Source organism: Dysidea avara, chromosome 6 (assembly GCF_963678975.1).
Source record: "Dysidea avara chromosome 6, odDysAvar1.4, whole genome shotgun sequence".
In the NCBI taxonomy this organism is placed as follows: Eukaryota; Metazoa; Porifera; class Demospongiae; order Dictyoceratida; family Dysideidae; genus Dysidea; species Dysidea avara.
The window spans coordinates 30,085,055-30,108,068 of NC_089277.1; the positions used below are offsets into that span (position 1 = coordinate 30,085,055).

General features: G+C 36.6%; 1 pseudogene; it reads right to left on the reverse strand.

The window, feature by feature from the left end:
* Positions 1-3,309: 3,309 nt before the first annotated feature.
* LOC136259391 (multidrug and toxin extrusion protein 1-like) lies at positions 3,310-18,613 on the reverse strand (annotated as a pseudogene).
* Positions 18,614-23,014: the final 4,401 nt, after the last annotated feature.

Genomic DNA, 23,014 nt, shown 5'->3' on the forward strand with positions numbered 1-23,014 from the left:
GTGAATTTCAATAGTGGGCACTGGAAACAACATAAGAATAATAACAAGGCGTTGCTGTGCTAAGACTTCAAACATATACATGATACGAGCGTGCATGCAAAAAGTTTGATTGTGGGTGTATACAGTGACCAAGGAGACACAGGACATTGGAACGCACTTTGATAATAATCATGAAAAATTAAAGCCATAAATGTCATACATGAATACCAATTCACTTCTAATAATGGTTTATTGAGATTACAATTTCTTGTCTCATTTTACATTAGTGAAATAATGTGTGGTACTGACCTATGAGACTACTTGTTTGGCCTCAAATGCTTAGGAGACAATCCATCCTTCCTGGAGGAGACTGAGTGTGGTGCTCGACTAGACATTGGGTGGCCTGCAGTTCGAATCCTGGGGTTGGAGGGATTTTTTCCTTTCTTAGGCCCTTTTCTGTTTCACCTCATTGTTAGCTAGATTCAGTAATCACTTAAAATCTCCAGTCCCTGTTAGGTTAGGATAATCCAAAGGCTGCAGCACATGTTGCTGTCAGTCCTTCAGTGCTTGTCACTGTAAAGTGATGCTAATATTATGGTATTGCAGTGAAACCAGGGGCAGATCCAGTGGGGATTCAATGGGTTCGAACCCCCCTTTTGAAAGAGCTTCTCTTATTACTCAGATACTCTAATAAAGCAGTCAAATCGATATACTCTAATAGAGCAGTCACAGTGTCTTTTGAGGAGCAGTGTAGTAAGCTATGTACCTAGTTATAAATAAGGAAATATGGTGGGTGAGGGAATCTATGGTGAGGGGCAGCTATTGTCAGCAGGTGATGACCTTTTTTTATTTTTTTGGTCTTCAGCTTACAGCTAGGCTGAAGTTGCAATTCCAAAGTGGAACCCTCTTTTTAAAAGTCTGGATCCGCCCCTGGAAACATCCCATCTGGGCAGTCTGCTACATACTGTACTACTGTCCATGTCACAGAAATGTTGATATGCCAAAGTAACCGACATAAATACAAGTAGTGTTGTTGGTGGTGCTGGAGAGCTACAGAGCATTCATGCATATAATTATGGTCATTGCCTTGGGCTGTAAAAATGCATTATTACTTTGATATTAAAGTATATAGAATAAACAACAGGTAAACAGCAACCTCTAGGTGCCCTCCTCATTATGTACCTTTTATATAAATAACCCAACCTTCATTTTATAATAGACAATAATAATATTATTGTTCACTACTAAAAGCCATGTGACTAATTTGGGCTGTCCAGACAACAGAGCTACCCAGCAGCCCAGATAATAGAAGTGAGGTAACTGAGGTTCCAATGTATTTTGAAACATAATATGGTGTGGTTACCTTTGAAAATGTTGTATCAAATTCAAGTACTATATAATATTATATTCATCTCTGTCTCTACCATACACCCTACCAGACTGCCAGTAAATGCAGAAATATTCCATTACAGTGGAGCATTACCGTGTCGCTTTATTTTTGTGCAAAAGTTTTCGTGTAAAAATATTCTCATATGATTTACTTGGTTCAATCTTCTACAAAAATTTTCGTGCAAGAAATTTCCATGCAAATTTTGCACACGAAAACTACAGGTTCTACACAACCACATCAGTGTCAAGTGAGTCATTCACTCATTCCTGCCTTCAGACAAGTGTAATTCATTATTAGCGGCTAAGGTATACAATACACATACAGGCATGATTTTATCACTGTTCAACATTGCTTTAGCTCAACAGGTGTCTTTTGACATATTGCAATATGTACAATGCAGCATCATTGACTTGTCTTTTTGTCTCCTCTGTGTCCCGTTTCTCTTTGTTCAGTGACAGCTCAAGGTGTAGGTCATTTTCTGCTTTTATACTATTGATGGTAGAAGTGCTTTTTTGTGAAGCTAGCAGGTAAAATTGCAAAAGTATTCTCCTTGTTGAACTCTTCCATGCATGGACCATCCTCCAATAATTAGGTGCTTATTTCAAACAATGGAGCTTATTTCAATCCTTGAAAATATTATACTCCCTAACAGAGCAGTCAGTGGAAATCGCAAATTGGATGTGAAACAGGGATATAACACTAAGCCAGGTTTTGTATATTATTATGAATAGTACTTCAAAAGCATACACTATTCATTAAGTTACTAGTATATTAAAAATGAAGTAGTGATCTAAGCGATAAAAAGTAGTGAAACAAGAGATGAACAATGGTAGTTGTTACAGCATAGCTCAGTAGGAAATCCCTACTTTGGCAATGAACACAAAATAATTGTTATACCATGCCAAAGTAGGGATTTCCCACTGAGCTATGCTGTAACAACTACCATTGTTCATCTCTTGTTTACTTTTTATCGCTTAGATCCCTACTTCATTTTTAAATTCATAATTTTTAATATACTTGTATGTTTAGTTTTTTGTTAAAGCATACAGCTAGCTATAAACATGTGACTGTTCTATTAGGGTGACTGCTGTATTAGAGTATCTCTAGTCAGCTTGCAAAAGATGTGTGCTTGCCCAAAATGGGCTCAAAAAAGGGTGTGTTCATCGTGGTTTCGATCGATCATTAGACTAGAGTATCTTGAATCAGCCTACTAACTTGAAGGTCTGTGGTCACAAATACAGCTAGCATAAAAGGGGCGTGGTCTCGATCCATAGATCGATATAATATACGTAGAATAAAGAATGGGCGTGACCTTGTGACCTATCGTGGAATACCGGTACCTCCGTAGCTAGCTACAGTAGCGTACTCTAAGCACCTTAAAATGATAAGTTTGTGGCGTCTATAGTATTATGCTGCTTAAAGCTTAAAGAAAGTGTTGATATGGAAAATTAACGCCTCGATATGGTTTCGTTGGATGAAGAAGAAGACCGGCAAGCAGCCTGATTGAAGATAAAAGAAAAGACAAGGCGCACAGGACGTACGTACACTCGTCGGAACCCCAAAAGGCACATCCCACCGGTGAGCTTGTTGTTGTAGCGTAAAATGGTGACCGTGCGCTGCTTCGTTTGGGCTCTAGGCTTGTGACTGTGGTCGGCAGTGTCGAGTGAGGCAGTTGTACTAAATTTGGAGATTTTAAAAAAATTTTATATCCGGCCACCCGTGAGTGTTTTGTTGTATTTAATGCTGTTTTATGTATTATATGGATTATTATATTCCGTAAAAGTGGTTTTTGCCGCATACAATGTTTGTAGGTTTTTAAAGGCGGAATTTTGGGCGGCGCGCAAAACATTTACCACGATCCCTACTTAAACGGTATATATGCGACCGTACCGTTTGATTCAATAGATAGACATCGGAGGAGTGTACATTATATCAGACACAGTAGATGTGAATATGAAACTGTTGCAATAAAATAAATTCTGGAAATTACATAAAATATTTAAATTATAAAATATGTAATCAAAATAGATATCCAGTGATCAGTTATAATTGATAAGACAGATACTCCATCGTTAAATTAGTATTATTAGTCAAATTGTTACTATGTACATCATCACATTGAGCCTGGTATGGTACATGTATAGTATATTGACTGAGGACTACTCCTGTTATTAGTATTACTAGTCCAATAATATACCATGGAGTTCTGATCAGTAATAGTTTAATAGGAGATGTTGTCTCATCCTCTTCTTCATCACTTGTGTTGTTCTCTTCTTCACTAACAAGAGCTCTCATTTCAATATCATCTTCAGTGTCACTTGTATTGACTCCTTCATCTTCCACGTCGTCATCTTGGAGGGAGTCTGATTCACTACTGAATGGGGTTGTAATGTGTTTAGCTCCTGCATTAATTTGTGCCTATCATAAAAAACACAATAAATTGTTGAAAGTTATCATAAACATCACTAAATTTCACCAGTTATAAAAATAATAAATTAGAGGGTAAAAATACAGATGAATCGACAAGTACCTGCATGAAAGGCTCAGAGGATATAATTTCATTTAATTATATGGATACTTTAAGACCACCAGTCCACAAAGGGTTAGATCTAGCATTTCTGATAGTAGGCACCAGCTTATCATGCTGGCATAACTTTGTGATTTGTAGGTGTTTGAAGTACATTATAGCATCACAGGCAGATTGTGCTGTACTGTAAGTCCTGGCCCAAAAAAAAATTTACATACATATATACGACAATAAAACCATTAAAGAAATACTTGTCAAATAAACGAGTTTTTACAGGCCAAAATAGCTTGCTTTTGATCACAGGCTGAAAATTTATTATTATCCATTCAAAATTGTTAGCAAATTATGGAAACCGATACATTAATGTTGATAGGCTGATTATTTTTTGTACTGCAGCATAGCAAATTGGTAAAAATAAAAGCATATTATAGGCTGGTGCCTGCAATGAAATTTGAGGCACAAATGTAAGTACGTAGTTGGACGGTTACTGCAGTCACATCATTTGTGCTATGCAATTCATATTGTAATAAAAGAGAAAATTAGATGTGCACATGTGTACAGTGTACGTGTGTGTGCATGCATGCATGTGTGCGTGCGTGTGTGTGTGTGTGTGTGTGTGTGTGTGTGTGTGTGTGTGTGTGTGTGTGTGTGTGTGTGTGTGTGTGTGTGTGTGTGTGTGTGTGTGTGTGTGTGAAACTGACTATGAAGCTGCTTTTTAAATGGTTTTTCAAAGCGCAAATAAAGAAATGTGGTTTACAAGATAGTGCATGAATAAGTATAGAAAGTGAATGGAAGGAAGGTTGTTTGGCAGAGATGTTTAATATAATGGTGAGATACTGTAGTACAGATTGGAACTCCCTGCTGATGTAGTTACTTCTCCTAGTTCGGATATAAACTGAACAATTTGTACATGCAACTATACACTCGTATAATGAGGTTCTGTGCATCGTAAATGAATAAATAAGGAGGAGCTCAATTCCAATTCTCACACTGGTTTTTTTGTACAGAGTTTTAATGAAATCCTTTCTGTCATTCTTAATTGACTATTCTATCAAAGTAGGCATTTCTTAAATTTAAGTCTTCTCCTTAAATACTAAAATATAACTTTGAGTGACTCTAATTGGTTCTTATAGAAAAGAGTTAATCCCTTCTCATTATTCTTTCCATCTTTCCAATGTATATCCACAAGATACAGTTATATCTGCAGCTTTTATTTAGCACATAATAATAGCATTATATACGAATTACACTTACAATTTCTTTACCTTATGGGATTCTGCACTGAAATCTGTGCACAGTGTCAAAATAGCCAACAGTATTAACTATAGTGGAACAACATGTCTAGACAATAGTCACAAATATGCAGACAGATTTCTTTACCTGAGTAACACTTCCTACAACACATCCCACCCAGAAGCCGAGAGCTCCCATATATCAGCAGCATACACCAGTGTTAGTGATACTGGTAGTCCCAACAGGTAGAAGCTACCAATGTTACTGACAGCAACTTGTAGTTGTCTACCACATCCTCTTAGCACGCCAGCAAGTACAGCCTGGGGTATGCAAAATATGTAGATTAATAATCGGCATGTATAAGTAGATACAGACCCTTGGACTACTGTTTACATACTAAAACAGGAGCTGGAAGTTGATTGTGAAATTCAAAAAAGGGAATTATTCTTACACTTTTGTAGAGGAGTTGCCTGCATAGGCAAGTAATTTTAAATCAAGAGCTCATAATATTTGTATGGGGGAGAGTGTCTAACCAGAATGTAACTCACTGCTACAAGTACACTGCACTCTGTTCTATAGAATACAAGGTTTCAAAGCTCTGTATTACCAGTATATAATTTAAGTGTTAAAGTAAACTAAACACCTCTGATAGAACAAAACTTTTGATAAGTGTTGAATATATGGAGAGACTTTCTATTCACTATACTGGCAGTTAGATACTCACCCAGATACAAATTATTTATCACAAACTCTAGATAAAAGTGCACAGATATTTTCACATCATTGATACCATTCAAAGAGTGCTTTTACAAAATAGCTTTAAAATACCAGATATGTTTTTTTTAATGTACTTGCATTGTAGATAAAATTGTAATAATGATGCTTTTAGCATTTTGTGAGTAAGACACTACTGTAACAGTAGCTAATGAATGTACATGTTGGAGGGCATAATATGTAGGTTTGTCCTTTCATCTATCATGGTTTAGTGAGTGATAATTGTAAACTATTATAGCGACCTACATACGGAATTTACCAGATATACAACAGAAAAGTTGACAAAGGGTTAAACTTCTACAAAATCATGTTTGAGGACACTTGGTTATCCATGACGTAAGCAAAATTGTTTTCCTTCACATTTATCTACAGTGGTATTCATTGCTTCGCTGTGTTATATCTGTACACATATAAACTTTAACATCAATTTCCCACCTGAGTATTATCAGCAAACACAAATACAACAAGAAGGTACGTTACTTTGCTGATAGTCTCTACCACATCTCTATATGACAAGAGCATAAGAAGAAAATAACATTGTGTGTATAATATTTTAATTATTAATTTTATTGAACATGATTATTATACAGAAACATTTATGGGTATATGTGACCAAATATTAGAAAACCCATCAACGGTTTTTCAAATTTTGGTCACATGTATTGTGCTTTGTGTGGGAGGATCAAAGTGCTACAGTGTACTGCATTTTCCAATAATTATACTGTATGGTGCAACTAGCCACACAGTTATGAAAAGAATAATACGAAAACAACCCCAGCATGCATAATTAATCACTTTTGTGACAACGTAAACCACTAAATCTAGCCGAACTAATCCTACCATTTTGCTTTACGACTAAAAATAAAGTATACAATGCTTACTGGTAGTCTGATCATAACAAATTGAAGCTGTTTGGTACTCGAGATGAACATTTCAAACAAAATGATTAGGAAGTACAAATATAATTTATCACTTAAAGCACTACACACAGTTGAATTCTGGGACTTTAAATTCATACATAAAAATTATTTACGTACTGTCATGTCATGTATCTACAGTCACGATACAAACTTTAATATCAAAAAATATTAAATACCTATCACTTGTGAACAGCTCCCCAACATTGCGGTAACTCAGTAACAAGACCATCTCCATGATTCCCCACAATACTATACACAATTTAAAACAGCGTGATAGTCACATGGTCAGGGATGCATACATGTATTATCCTGTAGTCAAATTCTGGTAGTGATGTAGGCATCAGATATTCAGAGTGTTTATATATAACAAAGTGATCAAAATTATTATTTAGATGCTCTGTTGATGCAACTTCTTTAAAGCATCATTACTTTTGTGCTTTTCTGCACTAATTATTCAGTGCTACAGAGTACATACAGAGTTTACACCCATATGGGTTTGGATAACTATTGCTGCTAGGAAGCATTACAACCAATTTTGACTTGTGACATCAATTTCAGTCGTGATTGGATTTCACCACATTATGTTCATCTGTGTATCATTGTGCACATGCTATGCTCACAGTTAAAAGCTTACAACATTGCTGACCATAAAAAATTATTTTGTGAATATATACTTACAAGCTTTCAAGGTACTGTATGCAATTTCCACAGATTGACAAAATAATTTCAGAATTTTTGCAGCTTTTTTTCGTGGATTACTCGTTTTTCTATCTGTTATTTAGCATAGGGCTAGTCTTGATAATTGTTAATTTTGAGGATGTAAATTCATGGATAGCAAAGCAACCACGAAATCCGCAAAAAGTACGTCCCTCAAAAATTTGTACATAGTAGGGTTGAGACAAATAGTTCGAAGCTTCGTTCGGTTTCATAACATTCGGATGCTGTTTTATCCCACCAAAGCTTCGTTACCATGGATACCAACACGTTAAACTAGTTACACAAGTATCGTCACTCCTTGTGGAAGCTTCTATTTTAAATTTTTTGATGCAATTATAGTTTAAACAATGGTTATACTGGAGCTATAACAAAGTGTAGGAGTTTGTGCTACAGTGTACATTCTAAGAACCATCAATTGTGGTCATTAATTGTTGACATGACATTTCCAACAAAGCTTCGAAGCTTCGGTAACATTTTGAAAAGAAGCTTTGGAGGATGTATTTGTACATTTGTTCCAACCCTACTACATACATATATACGGTAGAGTATTTTTAGTATCAGCCTTCCAAGGATTTTAAAGATATATAGCTAATACCATTACAGAATTTGGATATTCTATCTGATACTGAGATATATGATCTGTTGTGGCATGGTTTATGTAATTTGTGCCTACATGATTACTCAATTTTTGCAGACCCGGTCAAAATTATAATGACCATGCACGTTAGAACAGTGATGATTAAATTTTGCCACCAAAGTTATGAACATAATTGATGGGTACACACTGAGAACAAGATCATGATTTTTTATTGCTGCTGAAAGGAATTACATGAACTTAAATTGTAGCTGGTTCTTCATGTCCATGAGTCATGCTTACAAATAAAAAAAAAAAGCAAAGATTAATCTCCGAGCCATCAACCAAGCTCTAAGCAATAAAGACACCTCATGACTCAGTAATGTACACCTAATAGACATTAAACTGAAGCAAGGAGGTATGTAAAACTAGGATATCAATATTCACTGAAAATTGTAGTATTTTGAAATCACAAATCAGTCTCACATTAATAAAATGCATTGGAGTGGCCTACATTTTATGTTTACGCCAACAGTATCCTGCAATTAGTTCTAGTAATAGCATGGGTAGCAGTGAAATTTGGGATAAATACCACTCTTGTTGTATTGGAAATGGGGATAAATTTCACTCAGCTTCGCCTCGTGAAATTTACCATTTCCAATACAACAAGAGTGGTATTTATCCCAAATTTCACTGCTACCCATGCTATTCCCAGTTAATACCATACTCGCTGCATATGCGCATGCTGTGCATTAGCGTTGCTATGTACGCAATTTGTCACTACTGCTGATTGCACTCGTGATTGCACGAATCTTTAAAAATTGCGTGCCGCATGCGTATGTGCGCACCCCAGATTTAAAAGCATTTTGTTTCACGGAACAGGTTGCTGATGTCGGGGACTAAGATTCCCAACCTAAGCAACGTGTCCCGTGAAACAAAACACTTTAATTCTTGTGTGCGCATACACGCATGCGTCACGCAATTTTTAAAGATTCATGCAATCAGCAGTATGTACTAAACACGCGTCGACACTAATTGGCGCTACATTGTTAACATAAATTCTAGCCAATGAAATTGCAATTACAACTTTTTCACTGCTGTCAGTGGAATACGGGATAAATTTCACTGCTACTATTGAGACTTTTGTACGGGCAGTGAAACAGGTATGGTATTACTCTCAGTATTTGTAATTATAATTATCACCATACTAAAAATACCATTTGGTGTGTATTAAATTAATAATTATATTGAAAATTATATTGTCCAACTCTAGTAACACCCTAATTGAATGATCAAGGATATCCACTGTGTTACTCACTAGCAAAAATCACAGCTACAACAGCTGATTTCTTAGCTTTCTCAGGCTCTCCAGCTCCAAGCAAATTACCCACTCTTATTCCAGCAGCTGTACCTATGCCAAATGGTATCTGTGGAAGATAATATATGATACTGTCAGCACTTAAGTACACTATAAAATTGATTTACTGTGAAGACCTGCATGCATGCCTACATTTGAGAGCTGCTATGATTGAAAAGGTCTAAAAGCTATCATATTGAGATCTAGGTTAGACAAAATCATTCAATAATTCTGTGCATTATTAGTGACCGTATATAGCTGTGTGATTAACATTAAACTGAAAACCAGTCTTATCGCCTATTTAAAAGTATCGAGAAATGCTGGTTTTAAGTATTTAGTGTGTTGTAGCTTGCCAATGAAGCTATGTGTACCAACTTTTCAAATGCTTTACACCAATTCCTTACCTTCCAGAGCATCCACTAGCCAACTATTAAGTTTCCCGCCATTTTAGATAGTTTTTAAACTGAGGTTGGCTGTATCAGGCGAGCTCCAAAAGGGGTGGGAGGCGAAGGGGGCCTGGAATGCGGGTAAGATGGTGTTCAAAAATTGAAAAGGAAGGCGTAGGGATGAATTAGGCCATGTTTTGGGTCATTCAGGTCTCAAAATTGGCTAAAATGAAAGGAAATTCACAGCAGAGGTATTTATTCAACACCACAGAGCTGTACAGCCACATACAGCCATACCCAGGCTGACCAGAGTTCCATTAAGGCCCCACACCGCATGTACAGATTGCCACTGGGCATGGGAAAAGCAGCCAGTAAAACCAGACCACTCAAGTCTAGCTGATTTTGATTGTGGAATTAGATAGTTTATTCGTGTAGCTTTGTGTCCTGGGTGAAAAATTGAATCTGCTAACATGGGCAATAAGACCGGTTTTCCCATACTGGGTCACATTTTATGCACATAATGCACCACTTGTATATGTATAATAATATTCTGTTGATCTTTTAGATTCATCCAGTGAGCACCAAATTGGTGTTTGGTACTCATACAGTTACATGTAACACTGCATGATTAACAATTTCCTTAATATGGCTCCAGGTCAGCAAAAGTATATAGTCAACAAAAAATAAGACTGCCTCTTTAATAAAACCAACTTTTGATCACATTAAATTAGTAAGGTTTTGTTGCACTAACTGACTAGCAAGGCTTCCTTACCACAGATCCTGATATTATCAAGTTGAGAGTAATAGTGTAGGCAGCTAACTGGCCTCCATCCACACTGCCAGTAACAAACCCTCCAATTTCAAATGCCCACCATTCAGCACACACCATAAATACCCCAGAAATGGCCAGCCACAGAAATGGTCTCCAATCTTTCAGAGCATCCCAGTTCAAACCTGTAGTGTACATGTGTGCACACAAAGGAATTTATCTAGTAAGTTAAGTAAGACAGTTAATGAGTTCATTAGAAATACAATGCACAATGTTATATCCCTCAAGTACAGTTATATACTATCCTTGATTTAGTGCTTTAATTGCTATAATCGTTATCTTTTACTGGTCAAGCATGGTCAATTATTATTATGCATTTCCCTTGATATGTGCATGGATGTGTAGACTGGGGATCAATTATTGTGGTGAATCACAGCTTTCCTAGGCTAGCACATGTATTATAGCTTTCGAGTAAAGTTTGTGTGTGTGCATGTGTGTGTGTGTGCGTGTGTGTGTGTGTGTAGTGTGTGTGTGTGTGCATGTGCGTGTGTGTGTAGTGCAGGGCCTGAAATTACGTTTGGAAATGATCTGACAAATCCTGCTATTTGGTCGGACATACTCAATAGTACTGTACAAAAACTTGCTAAAAGTGTTCAGACATTAGCCAAAAATGGTCGGAAAATGGCAGATGTCTGACCATAATTTCAGGCTCTGGTAGTGTACATGAATGTGTACTGAGCTGGTTGGTTTGGCATGGCTATGAGAATATGGGTAATTTGCGTAAACAGTATTGCTGGGACATAATACATTGCTTGAATATTTTGTTTGGCAAGTTTCCTCAGAACTGTCCTAGCTGCGAAACTTCATTCATGGAATAAGGCCAAACAAAATTTTACCAGGTGGTGATCAAATTTGTAATGATGGACTTCACCACCTTCAAACAAACTATCTATAATTTTTACAATTGTTCATTTTGAAGAAAGGAAGACATTCATTAGCCACTACCCATCCTTGATGATGACAGAGAATAAAGAACTCATGCTTTCCATTATCTTAAGATGGTTGGCTTCAAGTTCAAGTTCCAGAATAAATGTGTGCATGCGTGCATAATATGTTTGTACATGTGTATAGCTAATAGTTGTAATATACTGTGGTGTGTTGTGTCTGTGCATATGTGTGCATGGATGGACTCATGCAGACACCAGACTAATGTATGACCAGATCTGCATAATAGAGTTTATAGACTTTCCAATTTTCCTCGATCCTCACATGTCACCACCTTACCAAGCAATAGTAGTATGTTAGGTGTACAATGTAATCAAATTTCAAGCTGGTATATACCTTCTTTCCAAGTCAACTTATGGGTTACCAGGTACAATTGGACAGTCTATAAGACCTCTTTGCAGATCTGGTTACATACGAAGTTTGGTGTGACTTAAATTTGGCAAATCAGCAAGTGAAGCAGTTTGATGGACAAAAGTTTACCATGCAGCTAATATTGAACAATACACTGAATAGCTGATTAGAGCGTAAGTTTGGCAAATTTCCTTGATTCACCAACTTCATCAAACTTTAGTCACTCCAAACTTTCATCATTTATGAAACAAAATACACTACAAAATGCAGACCTTGCCACGTCTTATTGGTTGGTTTTCTGAAGAACATGTAGATCACAATTGATATAAACAAGGAGAATGATCCAAGTGCAGTTGCAATCGCAGCCCCTCTAGATGAGCATGATAGCAAATTAGAGTTGATACACAAGTGACAAGGACATTACACACAGACATACAGTACATACTGTAAATCAGAAAATATTTTGTGCCATGAAAATATTCAAGTTTTAAAATTTTTCATTTGAGCCACACATGCACACCCACCCACCTACACACTCCCCCCCCCCCCCACACACATACACACACACACACACTCACTCTATTTCCAGTCCAGCTACAAACAATAGTAACGTTAGACTAACAATATTCACCACATTACTGATGATGCCTGTTGCTATGGTTGGTTTAACTATACACTAATATGTATGGTAAACAGATCATGTGATGTCATGACACACCCTACACTCACCTGAGACTGTAAATACTTCACACACAATACTTCTAGAAATATTGCCTGTAAATTGAGAAAACTTATAACAAATCATTATTATTCATTGCAGCAGAAAATGGCTTCTTTATTGAGTTAACAAAAAGAAATGACTCAGCACTTGTTGGGTACTTGCAGCTAATGGTGAAATTTGTAGCAGATTTTATCTGGCATAATTATCTAAATTTACATGGGATGCTGTTTGTGCCATCACCTTTAACCCACCATTATGCTAAAAAATTTGAAATATGACTTCTACAATTTGTTAGTTATAGACTTCTTAATGGTTGTTTTAAATCTCTTATGATCATATGACTTCCTTAGCTATTCAAGATATGTACTGTTGGTATAGTGTTCATACAGTAATGTACTCACCGGTAAAGCAATCACCATAATTTTACAGAACTTTCCGGTCAACCTGGAGTAGTGGAGTGTAATCGTAGCACGCAACACAATACACACACATACCACAAACACAGGTACTGTAATAATTGTATGCATAGGAAAGCAATGCTGTTTGTGAGCATATACACATGTGCACACTTCATACATGCACATACAACAAACACATATAATGTAGATATACAGGGTACGTACGTATACCTTGCCACACAAGGAGACTGGTGAAGGATTAACAATATCGACTCAGCATTTAGGAAAATGACAGCAACAGGAAACAATGACAAAGAACACACTAGAACACTTCTCTGCAGAATGACACTAACTCTCTTGTAGTTACCAGCTCCATAAGCCTGTAATGGTAGAAAACAATAATCAAACCTACAGAATATATATGACATATATTTTACCTGAGAGCTTAAAGTGTCTACAGCAGTAGACAGGCCAAATATGACAGCATACCCAGCGACATTGATGAACTAGGCAAAACACACTTACTATGATTGTATGTGATATGATGGACAGTACACACTCCTACAGATATGAAACTTCATGTCGAATGTACATTATATTTCTACAGATGAAAAATTCCAAAAACTATAATAAGTCTTTACCATCACCCATGATGGTAGTTCCATATGTCTTTGCTGGCATGTAGTAAATGAGAAATGAGACAAGCTGATTTTCATTTTAATTCCTAGTGAGTCACTTACAGTATTTTGTCTTCGTATTTTCAGACAAATGCTGCATGCATGTAACTAACAGTTTTCATTCTAACTACTTTTATAGTGTGTTTTCTATACTGTACTTCAAATTATTTCATGATGTTGTGAGGTTAACCACCAGTTTCCATCACCCATAATAACCCACCCAAACATACAGTTATGTAAACATTGGACTTATTTTAATTTGCAGGGAATCCCCATACAAATATCTCTAGACCATTAATTGAGAAAATGCATAGACAAGTTTAACAGCCAAGCAAAACTAGCCTGCTTATTGGTCTCATATCCATAGGGGTGTCACAGTATATTGTCTATGATTACATGGCGGGTAATGATGACTTACTGAAATTCCAAGAGCTGAAATATGAAAAACATGAATAAATCTATTAATTATCAAGATATCACTCACACGTGGCATCAATCAGTAGTTTAGACTTGTGTTTGCTGACATGACCAACAAATATCAGAGCTGTCAATGGTAATAGAGTTTGAAGAAAATATGTCAAGCTCTGGAATTATAATATTATGTAGCATGTATTATTGTGTACATCTACTGTACTACAATAGTGGATTAAGAAACCATTTGAAAAGGTTGGAGTTTCCACAATAAAAAAGTGTAACACATTAATATAATACTGTATGTAACCAACAGTTGGAGCTCTCAAAGTGGCACCCAATAGTATATCACAAAATTTTCTTGCTTATTTATAAATGCTATTCAGGGGTGGTGGAGAAGGAGGGGCACGGGGGGCTGTAGCCCCTGTGAAAAAGATTATGGAGGGACTTAGTCCACCCTAAAATTGTCTATAGCTGTCATTGAGAGAGTCTAGCTCAACAGCATCAATAATTCGAGATACTCTAATAGAGCAGTCAAGATCAAAATACTCTAATAGAGCAGTAACAGTATTCTTCAGAGCAAACACATAAGGAGATATAGTTGGTGGAGGGCAACTATTGTTGTTTTGTTTTTTTTGGTCTTTGACGTACGGCTACCACCAAGCTAGAAAATCCCCAGCCCCCCTTAAATAAAGGTGTCTCCTCCGCCCCTGGCTATAATAGTCTACACAGATACACAACTCTGAAATACACAGATATTAAATACTGTACCAACAATCAACATCCTGAATGGTAATCATTAGTTAACCAAGTGGCAATAATTCAGGAAGTGATGGGCACAGTAAAAAATACATTAGTATTTGCCAGTCACAGACACATAATTGCTGTTTGTATCACCCGAGGTATATGTATTACTTCAGCGTGTGGTCTCTATAGGACATGAGCAGGGTATTATAAGATTTAGAAACCACATTTTTAGCCAATCAAAATTTAGTACTAAACTTTTTGAAGTTTAGCACTCATATGCATGTACATAGCTACAGTATGTACTTGGTGCAGTGGCTATTGGCTACTAGAACATATACATAGGAGAATTTTCTTAAAGCCGGTAAAGTTTTACAAAATATTACATGGTCTTGTTGATACTGCATCTATTAGCTACCTTCACATCTCCTTCAAAATCTACTCATATATATATAACTGGCATTTTACTATTAATTCCTTTTGAAAGAACTCAGCACAACATGTATTTCAGTGGTGAATCTAGAAATTGTCAGATGAGGTTTCAGGTTCATGAAGTTTACTGTAATCCCAGACTGTCCAGCTGGGGTGAATGTTAACTTGATAGTACAGTGGCCTATAGCTACATATGTCTATGACGTAAACTAGCTAGCAATGAATCAGTAAAAATCACTCCACAACATTGTTTCACAGTTGAATATTACCAATCCAGAAAGTTTAGAAGCAAAACAGCACTTGTACTCATTAGAACAATAATTGTTTTTAGAGGTGCTTAACACGCTTAAATGTCATTATGTGATTTCAAAGGTAAAAGTATGAAGTTGGGCCAGTAGAAAAAGTCCCAATATAATATGCTATGTATAACTCTTGGTTATTTTATCACCCACACAAATTGTTAATAAATTCGGGGTGCGTGCACTATTTTCAGAGGGGGGTTCAGCTGAAACCATTGCAACCCCTCTGTATCCACCACTGTATTTAAATTTTCCTTCCTACCATCAACCATCAAATTGTAGTATACTCTACCAGATTCATTATAGTTGAACTGATCAATAGCTAGCTAGTGCTATCAACCAATTTGTCCTCATACCTCCTCCCTACAGACTAACTTCATGCATTATTAACTACAGTATAGCTACACATTTTGTGAGTTCTACCATAAAAAGCAATAATTGTGACAGTAAAAATAGCTGATAGCCAATTGAATTGATTGCCAGTGTAACCGTTATCTTTTAAACACATACCACTGTGAATGTTTTTGCAGGCAAGTCTAAAGTCAGCCAGCTAGGCAGGTTGGGCCACCCCCCTGCTCTGATCTGTACTTATTATACTGACAGTACACAATACAACTAGTTGAATCTTTTGATATGTTAGGGACACTCACATGCAATACCAATGATTATAGCCAGTCAAATAAAAATATAGCTAACTGATTCACTACATGGTGCAATGGCATTTATTCTAGAACTTTTAGCTAACCGTATAGCTAGCTGCTTGACTATCCAAAGACCTACTTTTAATCCTGCTAGTCAAAAGATTCATTTACAAGGCTGACTTTTTGAGATGCTATAGCTAACAAACTTTATGAACATATAATAGTTAGTATTTATTTTAGGTTGAAGGCTCAGCCCGTGCAACCTGATCACATAGAGTAAGCATTACAGTAACAAAAAAAAATTAAATTACAAATCAAAATGCTAGTTACAGATATAAATCAAATGTACTTAAACTACAAATTGTTGGAGCATTACCAATGGAGAGGGTAAGCTGTTTCAGTCATTTATGACACGATTACTAAAAAAAACGTGATCTTGAACAACAGCCAGTAGCTAGCTATATGAGACTTGAAAATTGGCTTGTCACAGGTAACATCAGTTGATGTGGGTGAGAAAATCTTGAGGCTCATAACACAAGTTCCTTTATGCTTGAATTAAACCATGCATGAAACTAGAGGCACGTCTTTGTAGCTACTTTTTTTGGCAGTGGATACTGAACCGAAAGTCGGTTCAATAAGCTGTACTGGCTATTGAACTGACAGTAAAACTTAAACAAATAAGTGTCACTAAACAAAAAAAACACACACACATAAGTCAGCTGGGCTTGAGCCCTGGACTGCTGGAGCTTCGTGCAAGTGTGCTAACCACTGTGCTATTGCTGCTAGCCACCTACCTTCTCTACTTTTCTATCTTATACATGTTACTCATTATGGTATATAGTCTCAGTATACAGTAAGAGCGTAATCTAAAGGTAAAGAAGAAACAAAAGCTGAACCTGACCCTAACCCCAATGCTACTTTTCGCAGCCCCTAAAGTCAAATTCTTGGAGCAACTACTATAGACGCAAAAATAAAACTCTTTCGGTTCAGTAACCACTTCCATTTTTTTCTAACACAACCTAATCAGTGGAGAAAAAGGACCCCAAGCAACCGATTGACATAGCTACTCGAGTACTGGTTGGACTAAAAACCTGTAGCTACATTTAAGTGTCTGCATAATGCACATAGCCTCGCACACACTAATCTCGCATGGCCACACCACTTTTTTCTCTTTGTCATTGGGTAGGGAGAAAAAAGGGTCTGGTCCAGTTCAAATCCCACACTTGTCTTGACACTACCCATATAATTGGGTAGTGTTAACCAAAGAAATGCGATGCATCTTTACCTGATGCATCTTCATATCAAGAAGTTTTCAAACATTTGCTATACTTTTGTTCATGGCAAAAATGCTAGCTGGAACAAGCATGTCCAATACATTTCGATTGAAAAAAAAACCATTAAAAATTAAACTATTTATCATGTACCACCTACCTCAAGTCTGTTTAGTAACTTTCCAAATTTGATACGTGTAGAGCAACTATCCGTGAGTACAATGATGCCACCAATTCATGGAAATTTAGGTGTGTCAAAATGGCCTAAACCAACCGGGTGTAGCAAATTTCCCCATACATTTTGTATTGGGCGTTTCAGGGGCATGCAATAAAAGGCATAATAACCCGCAACATGTGATAGACACCTCAGATTCCAAACCAGATTTGGAAAGAGCAGTGAATAGTGATTACGATGAGCTATAGCAGAAGGAAATTTAAGCATGCCATTTTAAGGTTGAAAATCACTTACTTTTTCTATGGCAAATTGAATGGTGGATATTTGACTTGGAAAGGAACGCTCTGAGCTATTTCGATGTCTTGACAGCCATTAACCTTCACTACATTAGTGTTACGGAAACGAAAGCACTGTAAACTAGTTCTGCAAGTTAATTTGTGAAAATTACAGTGTTCAGTGAATAAGCAAAACAATGTCCGTGCCACGTCGCAAACCCAGTCTCGGTCAACACTACTCAATTATCCGGGGGTAGTGTCATGACGAGTGTGAGATTCAGTCGAACCGGACTAAACCCTTTTTTCTCCCTACCCAATGACAAAGAGAAAAAAGCGGTCTGGCCTCGCGAGACTACGCACACGCCACGGCTGGCATCAGTCGGTCTTACCACTGGCCGACTGATGGCCACAGCCAAAAAAAAAGCGACTTACCACTGGCCACGACAAGCTGAACAGCATGTATCCTTCTTCTTTGAGCCAATTTGTCCAAATATTCTTTAGTTTTCTAGTCAACATCATGATGACGAGTGATTCCGACCTGGAAGTAGTGCAACTGCGTCCTTTACTTCACTATAAATAGCGCTAGCTAATACATCATAATTAATTACGAAATCTCAGTGGCGCGTTAATAAGGAAAAAGTGGTGCAATGCAGTCATATTAGCTAGGGTTTCCAACTCAAAACGGAAGATGCTTCTTTTTATTGTTTCTGGAGATTTTCACGCTGACTGACCTTTAAAGCAAAGCAAACGAGTGCTCATATAATAATAATATTATTATTTGATTACTTGTAGCATCATGAGTATCAGCAAGAGTACCTCCCTCTTCTATTATTATGTACTCTTGGTATCAACATAAGCTTTGCACACAAACACACACAAAAAGTGGTCACGTGACCAAAAATACCATAATAGTTACATTGGACAGAAAATTCGAAAATCATTGTATTTTAGGGTGATTTAAGTGACAATTGGTGTGTTTCTTATGTACCTTAATAATTATAAAGACTTCTATGTAGTGCTCAGTATAGCACATCTTGTATATAGCTGTAGCTAATGGGATTGTTTGCCATATGACCACTTTTTGGATATTAGTACAGTTAAAACTGCACTGATATTGAAAGCAACAGACAGTTTAGTAATGTATTAGCATTTGCTTGTTTTAGGCATTTAAGCTCAGTCTGTGTGAAAATCATCAGAAACAAAGAAAGGAGCTGAGGCATCATCCTATTATGTAGGGTCACATGACCACTTGTTGGATACTTCTGGTAAGTTCTGTTGATATTGACTGCTGCAAACAATCCAGTAGCAAATTAGCACTTGTTTGCTTTATCTTAAAGGTACATTCAAAATCTCCAGAAACAAACCCTACATTAGCTATTTTATTTATCATTACTGTGCGAACCTTCAATATATGGAGTATTTATGCACAAATACAAACAGTGCATATACAGGGTGTGGTCTAATCGATGGAACAGAATCAGGGTCTAAACCACGGAATGGAATACTTTTTAAATCAAGCTCAGCTGTAGCTTACCATGATGATCAAAGTAGTGGATTGAAATATCAAAGGATCGATTGTGGGTTTATTAGTCATTAGTAATGAAATACTAATTGTGGGATTAGTTTTTTAGTAATGTTTTACCTCCTGATGTCAAGCAAGAAACTTCCAATCACGTAATACACGATAAGACAAGTCTTGTTACAGTATGTATTAGTTGTTTCTGCTGACTTTGACATCTGAGCTGATAATCACTATTATGGTCTCACTTTTATTATAGCTGATGTTGCAACTGGAAAGTGGAAAAGCAACTGGCCTATTCAGTTAAAAGGAGGTTATGAAACTATGTAATTAAAAGTGTGCATGTGAGCAACAGATATGCAGTCATATCAATGACAGAATTTGATGATCAATGAAATGCAGAATTGAAACACCGAGTGCAGTGGAGCTTTCAGTAGTGAGTTGAAAGAACCTTTCTGTGGCTGCCACTAATAAATTACAGAAATAACTTATTATCCAATACTCCTATTGAGACCAAAATGAGAAAACATTGATATGAATGTCAATTGTCAACCAAAACGTTAACCTTTCTTAATTTGGATCGGAAATAATTTTATTCTTGTCAAGAGTTCCATATATGCATCTGAGTTTCTACCAAATGATGTAGCTATGACCTGAATCAAGGCCACAAGTTCCAGTACCCCATCAGCAGACACAACAAGAGAATGACATACTGTTGTACTTTCAGTAGCAGTAACTTCTCGTATGCTTTTATCAAGAGTTCATAATATAAGCATTAAGAGAGAGTATTGTACTACCAATGTAGTCTGTACAAACACACTGGGTAAAGCAGACTTTTGATCAAATTGACACTTTTACTGGTGATAGCTAGAGAGGCGTTGAGTAATGGGAAACCCTTGCACAAACCAAAGTGTTGATATTCTACCTCACCTAGTGTACGTGTTTGCTGGAATGTACTCCTGTTGGACATACCCATGATCAGCTCTTACTACTTTATAATATGAACTGTTGCTTTTATAGATTAATCATTGTTTTTCTGAGTGGACAACACAGGATGCATTTTGAAAAAGCAAGTAATATTATTTTTAGTAGAGCAACTATATCAGGCATATTATAAGGTCCATATAATACTGGTAGCTACCAATTGACTATATATACTGAGTTAGCTACACAGGTTTAATGCTATTGAACAAATAGTGGAGTAATAATCATGTGGACAATATAATACATAAAAGCACTTAGATGAGTGTTGTATGCAGGATGATAAATAGTGCAGAACTGCCTTGTAAAGTCAGCTGACTCATGTTAAGTATAGGCAGTGGCAATTTTTGAGCTATATAGCATACGGGGGGCATAGTATGAATGCTGTAGTATAAAGTTGAGTTTCAACGGGGGTCTCAGGGTGCAACCACCAGAAGCTATAGGATTTTTGTAATTTACAGGCTTTAAAAATAGTCTACAATAATTGCTATTGAAATGTGGAAACTAACAATGCCAATCTATACTGCAGCTGTTTTCCAAGATTTTTCAAAACTTATATTTCAGGAGGGGGGAGCATAATTCTCCTTAGAATTCTCCTTAGAATCACTTATGGGTATAGGTGTAGTGGTTTCTATTTTTATTCAATATCCTACTATGGACAAGAAGTGATTTAACCTGACAAAGAAAGTTTTGATTGACTTGATCCAGCCAGCAAGGCAAAACACATATAAATAAGGAACCATGTAGTCTGGGATCCAGGATTTCCGCTGCATTCAACCACCACTTTTCAATATAATTTCTCATGCTTCAGTAAGGATCATTGTAGCTGATGAACATAACCTTATGGGCATCAATGGCTTGGCAAAAAGGATCATCCTGATAATTATTCTATTGATGAATGGAAGGCCCCGCCCCAGTTGATTATAAGCATCTGGTCTTTAAAATAGTTCCTCCTGTAGATGTAAAACGAGAGAAGCTAAAGTAACATTATCAATGGAATAGACTCTGACAAGCACTGATTATATGCATATAGAAGTTGCATCAAAGGTGTAATGAAAGACATTGTGAATATTTAGTCAGTGGAATTTATGTGAGTAGGAATAAATCACATAGCTATACATATTACACAACAATCTCCTGTATGATAATTATTATTAATTAATCAAGTTTTGTCAGACGTTGCTTGAGGAGACTGGGAGAAGTGACTGACATTAACCTCAAAGTTATGAAAATTTTGATAAGAGTAACTACTGGATGCAAGGATTCAACAAAACTTCCCAAAAAAAATCTTTGGTTTGTAATACTACGGTGTCAGTAACAGAAAGGTTCTTTCAACTCAATACCGAATTCCACAAAGAAATCACCCTGCTTCATCTTTTCTTCTTCCTGTAGTAAAGAAAAAATGACAGGTTAAAAAGCCCTAAAGCCGTTTATGGCCGGCTTTGGGGTATATATACAAATACAAAAAGAAGTGAAATCTAATCCAAAACAGCCAAGCTGTAAAAAAAGAGTGCGCCCTGAGAAAGGCTATGGTGAAAAAAGATGTGAAATCCAAGGTGGCGGCCAAGAAATGGCTGTGATGGTAGGTTAATGGTAAAAATTTTAATAACAACAATTCAGGTGAATTTGGTGTCGCTTGGTCTTGGCACAAAATTCACCTGACTTGTCGTTATTAAAATTTTTACCATTAACCTACCATCACAGCCATTTCTTGGCCGCCACCTTGGATTTCACATCTTTTTTCACCATAGCCTTTCTCAGGGCCGCACTCTTTTTTTACAGCTTGGCTGTTTTGGATTAGATTTATCATATAGGCATGCACACTTGTACAGCTATGTGATCACAGTAAGTCAAGTACGCAGTGGTATACAACAACAATGTTGCTCTCAGAGTTGACATCTAGTTACACTGAATCACTTCCTTTGAATATCAGCCACGAATATTACTATGCTTCTACATAATATGCCAGTAGTCAGCCAGTACACCAGACCTAACTATCCTTCCTACAATAGTTCAACATATATAAGAGGTCATACAAAAAAGATTTAGACCTTACCTAGATATTTAATTTGCATGCATTCCTCAACTTTCCAAGTGTAGATCAGTTAGCTAGCTAGCTACAGTTATAGAACTTGAGCAACAAAATTAATGTAGAGCAGCTCAGGTATATAATCAACCTCCATGAGTTTTCAGATGCGATATTTCCTAGAAGAGCAATGAGAGTCAATCATTTATGGCACTATTATGAAGACCTATGACTATAACCTACATGCATAAAATTTGAATGGTTATATTCAGATTCCACTCAACTTCAGCCTAGCTGTAAGTCAAAGACCAAAAAAAAAAAAAAAAAAAGGTCACAACCTGCTGTACAAGTGATTTCAAGGCTAATTAAATTATGAAAAATTTTCACCATTAGACAATCCTTCTATAACACATGTGGCAATTTTATCACTGACACGACAACACGTCAATAAATTTGGGGTGC